This window comes from Chiloscyllium plagiosum, chromosome 27, assembly GCF_004010195.1.
Source record: "Chiloscyllium plagiosum isolate BGI_BamShark_2017 chromosome 27, ASM401019v2, whole genome shotgun sequence".
NCBI classification, from domain to species: Eukaryota; Metazoa; Chordata; class Chondrichthyes; order Orectolobiformes; family Hemiscylliidae; genus Chiloscyllium; species Chiloscyllium plagiosum.
This window is the reverse complement of record NC_057736.1, coordinates 714790-727929: the sequence shown is the minus strand read 5'-3', so window position 1 is coordinate 727929 and position 13140 is coordinate 714790. Positions and strand designations below refer to the sequence as shown.

Here is a 13140-nt window from a genome sequence, read left to right as displayed (position 1 = left end):
CTGCCACTTCTCAGCCCATTTGCCCATCTGATCAAGATCCTGTTGTAATCTGAGGTAACCTTCTTCGCTGTCCATTACACCTCCAATTTTGGTGTCATCTGCAAACTTACTAACTGTACCTCTTATGCTCGCATCCAAATCATTTTGGATTTGGCCAAAACAAAATCCTCTTTACAACAACTCCTGGCATTGTGAAGAGACGATCATTCTGGTTACTCTGTAAATGAATTTCCTGTGATTGGTTATTCTCACAAAAAATACGATCATAACTGCATTCAAAACCAAAGTGCAATTCTGCCAGGAATTCCTCTTGCGACAAAGGAGGAAAGCTTCGATTCTGCTTTGGAAATATTGAAGCACCGAAAATGTTTCTAACATTTAAGTAAAATAACATTGCTTTTTTGAGGATGTGAAAAACATTGAAAAGCATTATGTCTTAATTCAATATATTTATAATATTATCATGAAGTAATTTTAAGAGGCCGTCATTATAGATATTCAATTTACATTCATTGAATATTTCACATTAGTTGGGATCAGTTCCATGAAGCTCTCACTAAACTGGATTGGATATTTTACTCATGGCCTAGCATCTCCTCCAAAACATCCATACACCATCTGTGGAAATTGGTTTAGCTCAGTTGGCTAGATTGTTGGCTTACAGAGCAGTGTGATACCAACAGCAAACGGTCAATTCCCATCACTGGTTTGAGGTTACCATGAAGGACTCTCCTTCTCAACCTCTTCCCTTGCCTGACTTATAATGGCCCTTAGGTTGCTTCTTTGACTGGTCAGCGCAACATCGAGGGCCGAAGGGCCTGTACTGTGCTGTAATGTTCTATGTTCTATGTTCTCTAATGAAAGAGCAGCCCCTATGGTCTGGTATGCCTAAGGTGACACAACAATACTATCCTAATTTGCTGACAAGAGTCACAGTGATTGTTTAAGGAACAAAAGCACAAATTAGTTTGTCCTGAACTCAACTGACATTGACCCAGGAGTGTTCAGGATTATCAGTTCTGCATGTTGAGATTCCCAGAGAAAACAGGAGGCCTATCAGCAAAAAGGTAAGATTTTTAAAAATTCCTTAATGTATTTTGGAGCCAAGAGGAGTCACTTCTGGTTACTACCAGCCAGCACTCCCCAAACCTCTTACAATTGACCCCTCCCCAAACCTAGGCTCATCTTTAATTTGTGATTGATATCTGGAACTTGCCAGACTTCTAGTCCTCACTATAATACTCATAATTTCTTCAGGAAAGACCTCTGACACTTCATTTCCATGGATAAAATAAAACTCCCAGAGAAACATATTGTTTTGGAGTTTTCCTGGCTCAAACTAGAGAGTTTTTTTTTTATCTTCTGGACAGAAACAACTGCCAAGAGATTTTCAGTGAGGAAAAAGAAACTTAATTTTCCTCTTCAGTTTTATGACTCCACACATGGGGAATTTTTCAGTTTGTTATAACAACCTCATAAAACATGGTCAATAAGCACAATGTAGACTGTGTACTTTAGAAGAGAATGTGTTCAATATACCGAGAACACTGAAAAAATGTGAAGTGTACAACAATTTGTTTATCCTATATTTTGAAGAAAAACTAATCTTGTAAAGTTGCTGCATTTCAATGCCTAGATTAAGAATTAACAGGTACTTATAAAGTTAAGATATTATTTTTAAAGGGATGATGTATTGGGAAATATTCCAATGTTTCTGTATGTGCAATTCTAAGACTAGTTATTTCCATGTGCAGAATTAACCACCCTGTAATAATTTACATGAACCAGAACCTATGACTGCACTAGTGTGATAATTCAGATTCCAGTCCCAGGCTGGACGGTTGGTTTGTGGTGCAGAATAATGCCAACAGCCCGTGTTCAATTCCCCACCCCAGCTCAGGTTACCATAAAGGACTCTCCTTCTCAACCTCTCCCCTTACCTGAGGCATGAATCCTCTTCAGTTTAAATACCACCAAGCATCTCTCTCTCTAATGAGAGGACAGCCCTATGGCCGGGAAGACTCTGGTGACTTTACTGTGCCACAGGATTGAGACTCTTCAATTGAGCAGATGATGCTGTACTTTTAAACACATCAGTGGCAAAATTCTGTTTAAGTAAACTATTTTGATTTGATTAGTTTTATAATGTATCTTAAGATGTATCACTCTCTTGGTAATAAAACCACTGAATCCTTTTTTTTAATAAATGAAAGACATAATCAACAGTAACACAAGAACAATAGAGGAGCCACTTGATATCAGGAAGTTCCACCCAGTCTGTTCTGTATATTCAGCAATTGCTTTTGATATTCACGCTGCAACCTTTATTTAATGAACACTCAGGGCATAGCAGAGAAGATCAGAAGATGTATCATTTGTATAGTTTTCTTCTGTGCAATGATCAAGAATGCTGAGCTCATTATATTTTTTTTTAAAACCTGAGAGTGTGAACATTAATGGTTCAGTTAATTTACAAATACGTTCTTCAACAACTCCAACTTAGTTTAGGGATAGGCGGTGGTGTGGTGGTACTGTCAGTGGATTTGCAATCCAAACCAACATTTCCAGTAATCGCTGTGTGATCACCCAGATCCAGAGCTGTAGTGGCTTCCAGGGAGAAACAAGATGAAAAGGTGAGGGGATTGTCGTATGAGGAGGGATTGAGCAGTTTAGGCCGATACTCTCTGTAGTTTAGAAGAATGCGAAGAGATCTAATTGATGTGTATAAGATGCTAAAGACAAAGTGGGTGTAGAGAGGATGTGGGGCAACCTAGAATTAAAGGTCATAGTTTTTAGGATAAGGGGCAGCAGATTTAAAACCAGAGCTGAGAAAAAATTGCTTCTCTCAAAGAATTGTGAATCTGTGGAGTTCACTACCCCAGAGTGTGGTGGATGCTCAGTGAGACACTGAGTAAATTTAAGGAGGTGATAGACAGATGTTTAATTACTAATAGATTGAAAGGTTATGGAGATTGAGCAGGAAAGTGCAGTTGAAGCTGTGATGAGATAAATCGTGATCATGTTGAATGACAGAATAGGCTCGAGGGGCCGAATGGCCTACTCTTGTTCCTAGTTCTTATGTTCCTGAAGGGGCCACCAATGTGCATTGCCTTGTGTAGAACTTCCCACTGACTAGAAGCCAAGGCTAATGTTCTGGAGATGGGTGCAAATCCCATTATGGCAGATGGTGAAATTTAAATTCAATAAAAATATTGAATTAAAAGCTGGTCTAATTGTCACCATGCAACCATTGTTCATTGCCATAAAAACACATCTAGTTCACTAATGTTCTTTAGGAAAGAAATCTGCCATGCTTACTGGTCTAGACTATATGGGACTCCAAACCCACCTCAAAATGGTTGACTCTTAACTGCCTGACAGGCAATAAGTGCTAGCCTAGCCAGTGATGCCGTGATCCCAGGAACGCATAAAAAAGATGCTCTTTTAAAATACACACTTTATCAAAAATAATGTCACTAGTGTTATGATCCCAGCTGATGTGATTTCTGGGCAAATCAGAACCCAAACAGGAACCTTGTTTGATAGGGCATATTTTAATTTGTTTTAGTTTTAACAAGGTTTCATTGAAATATAATCCTGCAATGCTGCAGATTTTACTTGAGCAATTGGGCAGCACGGTGGCACAGTGCCAGAGACCCGGGTTCAATTCCTGCCTCAGGCAACTGTCTGTGTGGAGCTTGCACATTCGCCCCGTGTCTGCGTGGGTTTCCTCTGGGTGCTCCGGTTTCCTCCCACAGTCCAAAACTGTGCAGGTCAGGTGAATTGGCCATGCTAAATTGCCCGTAGTGTTAGGTAAGGGGCAAATGTAGGGGAATGGGTCTGGGTGGGTTGCTCTACAGAGGGTTGGTGTGGGCTTGTTGGGCCAAAGGGCTTGTTTCCACACTGTAAGTAATCTAATCAATAAAACAGAAGTTTATCATCAAAAGAAATGAAGATTAAATAGAATGGACAAAACCATCTACACATAATATATTTCAAAGATTTCTAAAGACAGTAAAAGTATAAGAACTAGGAGCAGGAGTAGGCCATTCGGCCCTTCGAGCCTGCTCCACCACTAAATACGATCATGGTTAATCTTTTTGTGGCCTCAGCTCCACCGACCCGGGGTGGGACAGTGGCTCAGTGGTTAGCACTGCTGCCTCACAGCACCAGGGTCCCAGGTTCAATTGCAGCCTCGGGTGACTGTCTGTGTGGAGTTTGCACATTCTCCCCGTGTGTGCAGGGCAGATAAATTGGCCATGCTAAATTGCCCATAGTGTTAGGTGCATTAGTCTGAGGGGAAATAGGTCCGGATGGGTTACTCTTCGGAGGGTCCGTGTTGACTTGTTGGACTGAAGGGCCTGTTTCCACATTGTAGGGAATCTAATCTAATCTAATCTACCCGCCTTCTTATCATAACCCTTAATTCCTTCATTGTTCAAAGAAAATCTATCTTAACTTTCAAAACATTTACTAAAATAGCATCAATAACTTCCCTGGGCAGGGAATTCCACAGATTCACAACCCTCTGGGTGAAGAAGTTCCTTCTCAATTCAGTTCTAAATCTGCTCTCCTTAATCTTGAGGCTATGCCCTCTTGTCCTAATTTCACCCACCAGTGGAAACATCCTCTCTACTTCTATCTTATCTATTCCCTTCATAATTTTACATGTTTCCATAAGATCCCCCCTCATTCTTCTAAATTCCTATCAATGTAATCCCAATCTTCTCAGTCCTTCCTCATAAAACCAACCCCCTCAACTCCGGAATCAACCTAGTGAACCTCCTCTGCACCCCGTCCAGTGCCAGTACATTCTTTCTCAAGTAAGGAGACCCAAACTGCACACAGTACTCCAGGTGTGGCCTCTCCAACATCTTGTACAGCTGTAACATAACCTCCTTGCTTTTAAACTCAACCCCTTTAGCAATGAAGGATAAAATTCCATTTGCCTTCCTAATTACCTGTTGTACCTGCAGACCAACCTTCTGTGATTCATGCACAAGGACACCCAGGTCCCTCTGCACAGCAGCATGCTGCAACGTTTTACCATTCAAGTCATAGTCCTTTATACTGTTAGTCCTACCAAAATGGATAATTTAGTATTTATAAACATTCTATTCCATCTGTCACTCAACGTATCTATGTTCCTCTGCAAAATTTCACAGTTCTCTGCACATTTTGCTCTGCCACTCATCTTAGTGTCATCTGCAAACTTTGACACCCTATACATGGTCCCCAACTCCAAATCATGGATATAGAATACTACAGTGTGGAAACAGGCCATTCAGCCCATCAAGTCCACACCAACCCTCCGAAGAGTAACCCACCCAAACCCATTCCCCTACATTTACCCCTGACTAATACATCTAACCTTTACACCTCTGAACACTATGGGCAACTTACCATGACCAATTCACCATAACTTGCACATTTTTGCACTGTGGGAGGCAACTGGAGGAAACCCATACAAACATGGGGAGAATGTGCAAACTCCACACTGACAGTCACCTTAGGTGGGAATCGAATCCGGGTCCCTAGCACTGTGAGGCAGCTGTGCTAACCACTGAGCCACTGTGCCACATCATCTGTGTGAATTGTGAATAATTGTGGTCCCAACCCTAATCCCTGAGGCACACCACAGTATAATCTCAGTGCTCTCAAAAAACTCCTTTAGAAATTGAAAATAAACAAAATAAATTTTGCATAGTACCAAAAACACACCCAGCACTGTATACATAACATCACTTGTACAATACTCACACCAGAATCCCCGATCTAAAACCTCCATAGGTTTAATTCACTTGTGACCTCAACTTTCAAATTAGAACTGCAAGTAGTTTCATCCTGGAGTTATCACACACATGCTTAAGTATACACAGCTTTAAGTAATCTCTTCAGGGTTTTATCCCAACATGTCCACTCTGAGACTAAAACTAACCCTTCACTCGCAGATAACTTAGTTCACTATATATCCTTCCCTTTTCAGGAGCACTGGTTTACACAGCCATCCTATTACAAGGATTTTATAAGATTGCTCGAAATCAAAGTAAAACTTCAAATGAATTTCTCTCTGAGGTATGAGTGTTTCCCTTAAGCTTAAAATACAAGTTCCAGAGTTCTGTAAGAAACCTTAAGGCCCCATTATTTATCTTGTTGGGTCACAAAATAATCTAAAATAAACAGAAGTCCATTAGTGTGCACACAAACCCATTCACCCTAAAGCCAGGTCTCAAAACTGCTTTAAAATAAATCACCATGGTTATAGAAATACTTAAAAGTTAAAGATTCGGAAAACACACTGGTTACAAACTCAAAGCTCAGAAACACAAACATACAATACATAACTTTTAAAAACATAGGGTTAGGGTTATAGATTTTTAATTTCCACAGTTTACTTTGTATTAATTTATTTGTTTAAAGGTTGTAAAACATCTAGCGATATCAACTCTTAGTATAGGAATCAATGGCTATATGATCTAATCTCCTGAATTGTAAATTGTGTAACATTTACGTTGAGCAGGATTCATAGACAAAACTTTTCAGAAGGTAAGAATATTTATTTTATGAAGGTATATTGAAGAAAAGGGAAAGCAAATTCCTTGCTTTCTGTTTGAAAAAAAAACTTATTAATTCATTTTGGTGATGCAACCTAATTACAAAATCTCAAAAGTTTATCAAGTAGAATATGTGTCACACAACAGTAAAGTTCTCAGATCTATTTGTTCCGTTAACCCACTACGGAGCAATACAGATCAGTCAGTATCACACCCCAGTATAGCTCCCCGTGTCTGCGTGGAGTTCCTCTGGGTGCTCCAGTTTCCTCCCACAGTCCAAAAATGTGCAGGTTAGGTGAATTGGCCATACTAAATTGCCCATAGTGTTAGGTGAAGGGGTAAATGTAGGGGAATGAGTCTGGGTGGGTTGCACTTCGGTGGGTCGGAGTGGACTTGTTGGGTCGAAGGGCCTGTTTCCACACTGTGAGTAATCTAATCTAATCAAAGACGTATCCCTCCACTAACCCTACAAGACTACGTTCCTCCACCAACCCTACAAAGAACAAAGAAAATTTACAGCCCAGGAACAGGCCCTTCGGCCCTTCGGCCCATCCAAATCTACTGTCTAATCCTGTCGCCCAATTCCGAAGGATCTGTAACCCTCTGCTCCCCACCAACTCATGCATCTGTCCAGACGCATCTTAAATGAATCTACCGTGCCTGCCTCTACCACCTCTGCTGGCAACGCGTTCCAGGCACCTACCACCCTCTGTGTAAAGTACTTGCTGCATGTATCCCCCTTAAACTTTTCATCTCTCACCTTGAACACGTGACCTCTCATTATTGAATCCCTCACCCTGGGAAAAAGCTTGTCTCTATCCACCCTGTCTATACCCTTCATAATTTTGTAAACCTCAATCAGGTCCCCCCTCAATCTCCTTTTTTCTAGTGAAAACAAGCCTAACCTACTCAACGTCTCTTCATAGCTAGCACCTTCCATACCAGGCAATGTCGTTGTAAAACTTCTCTGCACCCTCTCCAAAGCGTCCACATTCTATTGGTAATGTGGTGACCAGAACTGTGCACAATATTCGAAATGCGGCCGAACCAATGTCTTGTACAATTTTGAGATGACCTGCCAGCTCTTATATTCAATACCCCATCCAATGAAGGCAAGCATACCATATGCCTCCTTGACAACTCTGTCCACCTGTGCAACCACCTTCAGGGTACAATGGACCTGAACTCCCAGATCTCCCTGCCCATCAACTTTTCACAATGTTTTTCCCAAGACTGTGTTCCTCCACTAACCCTACAAGAACTGTGTTCCTCCACTAACCCTGTAAGACAGTATTCCTCCACTAGACAATAAACAGTAGACAATAGGTGCAGGAGTAGGCCATTCTGCCCTTCCAGCCTGCACCACCATTCAATATGATCATGGCTGATCATCCCGAATCAGTATTCTGTTCCTGCCTTATCTCCATAACCCTTGATTCCACTATCCTTGAGAGCTCTATCCAATTCTTTCTCAAATGAATCCAGAGACTGGGCCTCCACTGCCCTCTGGGGCACAGCATTCCACACAGCCACCACTCTCTGGGGAAGACGTTTCTCCTCATTTCTGTCCAAAATGGTCTACCCTGTCTAGCCCTGCAAGACTGTGTTTCTCCACTAACCCTACAAGAACTATTTTCCTCCACTAACCCTATAAGAACTATGTTCCTTCACTAACGCTACAAGAATTGAGTTCCTCCACTAGCCCTGCAAGACTGTGTTCCTCCACTAAACCGACAAAACTGTGTTCCTCCACTAACCCTAAAAATATTGTGTCCCTCCACAAACCCTGCAAGAAATGTGTCCCTCCAATAACTCTACAAGAAATATGTTCCTCCACTAACCCTACAAGACAGTGTTCATCCACTAACCCAACAAGTACTGAGTTCCTCCACTAATCTTACAAGACTGTGTTCCTCCACTTACCCTGCAAGACTGTGTTCCTCCACTTACCCTGCAAGACTGTGTTCATCCACTAACCCAACAAGTACTGAGTTCCTCCACTAAACCTACAAGAACTGTGTTCCTCCACTAACCCTGCAAAAATGGTGTTCCTCCACGAGCCCTACTAGACTGTGTTACTCCACTAATCTTACAAGACTGTGTTCCTCTACTTAACCTGCAAGATTGTGTTCCTCCACTATCCCTGCAAGACTGTGTTCATCCACTAACCCAACAAGTACTGAGTTCCTCCACTAATCTTACAAGACTGTGCTCCTCCACTATCCCTGCAAGACTGTGTTCCTCCACAAAACCTACAAGAACTGTGTTCCTCCACTAACCCTGCAAAAATGGTGTTACTCCACGAGCCCTACTAGACTGTGTTCTTCCACTAACTCTACAAGACTGTGTTCCTCCACTATCCCTACAAGAACGGTGTTGCACCACTAACTCTACAAGAAGTATGTTCCTCCACTAACCCAACAAGTACTGAGTTCCTCCACTAATCTTACAAGACTGTGTTCCTCCACTAACCCTGCAAAAATGGTTTTCCTCCACGAGCCCTACAAGACTGTGTTCCTCCACTATCCCTACAAGAACTGTGTTCCTCCACTAATCTTACAAGACTGTGTTCCTCCACTTACCCTGCAAGACTGTGTTCCTCCACTATCCCTGCAAGACTGTGTTCCTCCACTAAACCTACAAGAACTGTGTTCCTCCACTAACCCTGCAAAAACGGTGTTCCTCCACGAGCCCTACTAGACTGTGTTCCTCCACTAACCCTACAAGACTGTGTTCCTCCACTATCCCTGTAAGACAGTGTTCCTCCACTATCCCTGTAAGACAATGTTCATCCACTAACCCAACAAGTACTGAGTTCCTCCACCAATGTTACAAGACTGTGTTCCTCCACTTACCCTGCAAGACTGTGTTCCTCCACTATCCCTGCAAGACTGTGTTCATCCACTAACCCAACAAGTACTGAGTTCCTCCACTAATCTTACAAGACTGTGTTCCTCCACTTACCCTGCAAGACTGAGTTCCTCCACTATCCCTGCAAGACTGTGTTCCTCCACTAAACCTACAAGAACTGTGTTCCTCCACTAACCCCGCAAAAATGGTGTTCCTCCACGAGCCCTACTAGACTGTGTTCCTCCACTAACCCTACAAGACTGTGTTCCTCCACTATCCCTGCAAGACTGTGTTCCTCCACTAACCCAACAAGTACTGAGTTCCTCCACTAATCTTACAAGACTGTGTTCCTCCACTTACCCTGCAAGACTATGTTCCTCCACTATCCCTGCAAGACAGTGTTCATCCACTAACCCAACAAGTACTGAGTTCCTCCACTAATCTTACAAGACTGTGTTCCTCCACTTACCCTGCAAGTCTGTGTTCCTCCACTATCCCTGCAAGACTGTGTTCCTCCACTAAACCTACAAGAACTGTGTTCCTCCACTAACCCTGCAAAAATGGTGTTCCTCCACGAGCCCTACTAGACTGTGTTCCTCCACTATCCCTACAAGACTGTATTTCTCCACTAATCCTACAAGACTGTGTTCCTCCACTATCCCTACAAGAACGGTGTTGCACCACTAACTCTACAAGAAGTATGTTCCTCCACTAACCCTGCAAGACTGTGTTCTTCCACTAACCTTACAAGTACTGAGTTCCTCCACTACCCCTAAAAGACTGTGTTCATCCAGTAACCCTACAAGACTGTGTTCCTCCACTAACCTTACAAGACTATGGTCCTCCACTAACCCTACAAGAACAGTGTTCCTCCACGAGCCCTATAAGAACTGTGTTCCTCCACTAATTCTACAAGAACTGAGTTACACCACAAACCCTACAAGAACTGTGTTCCTCCAGTAACCCTACAAGGCTGTGTTCCTCCACTTACCCTACAAGGCTGTGTTCCTCCACTAACCTTACAAGACAGTGTTCCTCCACTAACCCTACAAGAACTGTGTCCCTCCACAAACCCTACCAGAACTGTGTTCCTCCACGAACCCTTCAAGAACAGTGTTCCTCCACTAACCCGACAAGACTGTGTTCCTCCACTAACCCGACAAGACTGTGTTCCTGCAATTACACAACAAGAACTGTGTTCTACCATTAGCCCTGCAGGACTGTGTTCCTCCACAACCCTACAAGAACTGTGTCCATCCACAAATCCTACAAGAACTGTATCCCTCCACAAACCCTACAAGAACTGTGTCCCTCCAAACGCCCTACAAGACCGTGTCCCTCCACTAACCCCACAAGTCTGTGTTCATCCACTAACCCTACAAGAACTGTGTTCCTTCACTAGCGCTACAAGACTGTGTTCCTCCACTAACCCTACAAGAACAGTGTTCCTCCACTAACCCTACAAGACTGTGTTCCTCCACTAATTGTATATGAACTGTGTTCCTCCACGAACCCTACAAGTCAGTGTTCTTCCAATCGCCCAACAAAAACAGTGTACCAAGAGCCCTGCAAGACTGTGTTCGTCCACTAACTGTATAAGAACTGTATCCCTCCACAATCCCTACAAGAACCGTGTCCCTCCACTAGCCCTGCAAGACTGTGTTCCTCCATGAACCCTACAAGAACTATGTTCCTCCACTAATCTTATAAGGACTATGTCCCTCCACCAAACCTTCAGGACTGTGTTCCTCCACTAACCCTACAGGAACTATGTTCCTCCACTAACCCTACAAGACTGTCTTCCTCCACTAACTCTACAAGACTGTGTCCCTCCACAAACCCTACAAGAACTGTGTACCTCCACTAACCCTACAAGAACTGTGATCCTCCACTAACTCTACAAGAACTGTATCCCTCCACAAACCCTACAAAAAGTGTGTTCCTCCACTAGCTCTGCAAGACTGTGTTCCTCCACTAACCCTGCAAGACTGTGTTCTTCCACTAACCCTACAAGAACTGTGTTCCTCCACTATCCTGACAGGAAATGTGTTCCTCCACTAACCCTACAAGACTGTGTTCATCCAGTAACCCGACAAGACTGTGTTCCTCCACTAACCCTACAAGACTGTGTTCATCCAGTAACCCTACAAGACTGTGTTCCTCCACAAACCCTTCAAGAACAGTGTTCCTCCAGTAGACCTGCAAGACTATGTTCCTCCACTCACCCGACAAGACTGTGTTCCTCCACTAACCCTTCAGGACTGTTTTCCTGCAATCACAAACAAGAACTGTGTTCCTTCACTACCTCTTCAGGACTATGTTCCTCCAATCGCACAACTAGAACTGTGTTCTACCATTAGCCCTGCAGGACTGTGTTCCTCCACAACCCTTCAAGAACTGTGTTCCTCCACTAACCCTACAAGAACTGTGTCCATCCACAAACCCTACAAGAACTGTGTCCCTCCACTACCTCTTCAGGACTATGTTCCTCCAATCGCCCAACTAGAACTGTGTTCTACCATTAGCCCTGCAGGACTGTGTTCCTCCGCTGACCCTACAATAACTGTGTTCATCCACTAACCCAACAAGTACTGAGTTCCTCCACTAGCCCTGCAAGACTGTGTTCTTCCATGCACCCAAAAGACTGTGTTCCTCCGCTAACCCTACAAGAACTGTATCCCTCCACTAACCCTACAAGAACTGTGTCCCTCCAAAAGCCCTACAAGACTGTGTTCCTCCGCTAACCCTACAAGAACTGTATCCCTCCACTAACCCTACAAGAACTGTGTCCCTCCAAAAGCCCTACAAGACTGTGTTCCTCCACTAACCCTACAAGAACTGTGTTCATCCACTAACCCAAAAGACTGAGTTCCTCCACTAACCCTACAAAACTGTCTTCCTCCACTTACCGTACAAGACTGTGTTCCTCCACTAACCCTACAAGAACTGTGTTCTTCCACTAGCCCTGCAAGACTATGTTCCTCCACTAACTCTACAAAAGTGTGCTTCTCCACTGTCCCTACAAGACTGTATTCCTCCACTAACCTTACAACAACTGTGTTCCTCCACTAACCCTGCAAGACTGTGTTCCTCCACTAACCCTACAGGAACTATGTTCCTCCACTAATCATTTCGGACTGTGTTACTCCACTAACCCTACAAGAACTGTGTTCATCCACTAACCCTACAAGACTGTGTTCCTCCACTCACCTTACAAGACTGTGTTCCTCCACTGACCCTGCAAGAACAGTGTCCCTCCACTAACCCGACAAGAACTGTGTTCCTCCACTATCCTGACAGGAAATGTGTTCCTCCACTAACCCTACAAGACTGTGTACCTCCACTAACCCTACAAGACCTCTGTCCCTCCACTAGCCCTGAATGACTGTGTTCCTTCACTAACCCTGCAAGAACTGCGTCCCTCCGCTAAACCTACAAGACTGTGTTCCTCCACTAACCTTTCAGGACTGTGTTCCTCCACTAACCCTAAAAGAACTGTGTTCCTCCACTAACTCTTCAAGAACTGTATCCCTATAGGAACTGTGTCCCTCCACTAGCCCTGCAAGGCTGTGTTCCTCCACGAACCCTACAAGAACAATGTCCCTCCACCAACCCTTCAGGACTGTGTTCCTCCACTTACCCTACAAGACTATGTTCCTCCACTAACACTACAGGACTGTGTTCCTCCACTAACTCTACAAGAACTGTGTCCCTCCACAAACCCTACAAGAACTGT

At 43.5% G+C, this 13140-nt stretch overlaps 1 protein-coding gene across 2 annotated transcripts in view; it reads left to right on the top strand.

Moving 5' to 3' along the window:
* The window catches only part of LOC122563454 (proto-oncogene tyrosine-protein kinase LCK-like), a 148773-nt gene that overhangs the window by 85378 nt on the left and 50255 nt on the right, over window positions 1-13140 (top strand). The window lies entirely within an intron of this gene.